Source organism: Bison bison, unplaced genomic scaffold, assembly GCF_000754665.1.
Source record: "Bison bison bison isolate TAMUID 2011002044 unplaced genomic scaffold, Bison_UMD1.0 scf7180017864471, whole genome shotgun sequence".
Lineage (NCBI taxonomy): Eukaryota > Metazoa > Chordata > Mammalia > Artiodactyla > Bovidae > Bison > Bison bison.
In genome coordinates, this window is record NW_011495032.1 from 32,263,975 (window position 1) to 32,265,733 (window position 1,759).

Genomic DNA, 1,759 nt, shown 5'->3' on the forward strand with positions numbered 1-1,759 from the left:
ACATGACCACAGGAAAAACCATAGCCTTGACTAGACGGACCTTTGTTGGCAAAGTGATGTCTCTGCTTTTTAATATGCTGTCTAGGTTGGTCAAAACTTTTCTTCCAAGGAGTAAGCCTCTTTTAATTTCATGGCTGCAGTCACAGTCTACAATGATTTTGGATCCCAAAAAACATAAAATCTGTCACTGTTTCCATCGTTTCCTCATCTGTTTGCCATGAAGTGATGGGACCTGAGGCCATGATCTCAGTTTTCTGAATGTTGAATTTTAAACCAACATTTTCACTCTCCTCTTTCACTTTCATCAAGAGGCTCTTTAGCTGTTCTTCACTTTCTGCCATAAGGGTGATGTTATCTGCATATCTGAGGTTATTGAGCATATATAGTGGTGGCTCTTTAGAATCTTTTGGGTCCTGGTTGACACCCCACAAGTGTATATTTTGTTGGAATTGCCCAATGGTCTTGGTATAAGACCAGAGGGTCTGAGTCTCTACATCTAGGAAGAGGTCATTGACTTAAACAAAAGGCCTCCCATATAGCATCTCATAAGGACTAAGGCCAACCTGTTCCTTAGGGGCAATACAGGTGTGGAGGAGAGCTATTGGTAAAGCCTCCTTCCAACCGAGGGAGGTATCCTGGGTTATCTTTTTTATCATGGATTTTAAGAATTTGTTGGCTCTTTCTATTTTTCCTGAAGACTGAGGCCTCCAGGCACAATGGAGATAATAAGTAATGCCCAATGCTCTGGAGACCTCTTGGGTGACCTTAGAAGTAAATTATGTCTCATTGTCACTTTGTAATGACCTGGGCAGACCAAATCTTGGAATAACTTCATGGAGCTTTTTTTTTTTTTTCTTTACCACCTGCTCAACCTTCTCAATCTGGGTGGGAAAGCCTTCAATCCATCCTGTGAATGTATCAGTCATGACTAATAGGTATTTATACCGTTGAGAAACTGGCATCTGGGTGAAGTCCATCCGCCAGTCCTCTCCTGGGTAGGTCCCATGCTGTTGGATGGGCTGGGCCAGCTGGGGTCTTCAAGCTCCTTGGGGGTTAATTGTCAAGTGGGACAAGAGGAGACCACTTGCCTTATAGTCGTTTGAAGGCCTGTTCCTCTCAAAGACCTTTCTAGTAATCTTTGGAGGGCCTTCTCCCCTAAATGAGTGATGACATGTAAGGAGTTAACTAACTTCCATTGAAGATCCCCTGGCAGAAAAAGGAGTCCCTCCTTTGGGAACCACCCCATATGATCTTGAAAACCCTCACTATTAGCTTTAGGAGTCTCACCTTCAGTATATGAAGGAGTTTCTGCCAAATTAGTCTGTGGAACCAAGGTGGCAACCTCTCTTAGGTCATTACTCCATAATGCTGCTCTCTTAGCTGCCTGATTGGCTGCTTGTTTCCCTTGTGCCACCTGCATGCCCCCTTCTTGGTGTCCTTTACAACAGGAGACTGAAACCTCAGCGGGCAGATGGACTACCTCCAAGAGCCTAAGGATTTGGTCACCATACTTGATTGGAGATCCTTTCAATGGCATCTTTCTTTCCAAATAGCAGCATGTGCATGTAGCATCAGAAAGGCATACTTGGAGTTGGTGTAAATGGCTACTCTTTTTCCTTTTTCCAGCTAGAAAGCTCAAGTTAGGGCTACAAGCTCAGTTAATTGTACTGAAGTACCTGATGGAAAAGGTTTAGCTTCTATGGTCTCAAAATTGGAGAGTACTGCATATCCAGGTCTTCTTTTTCCATTCAAGACAAAG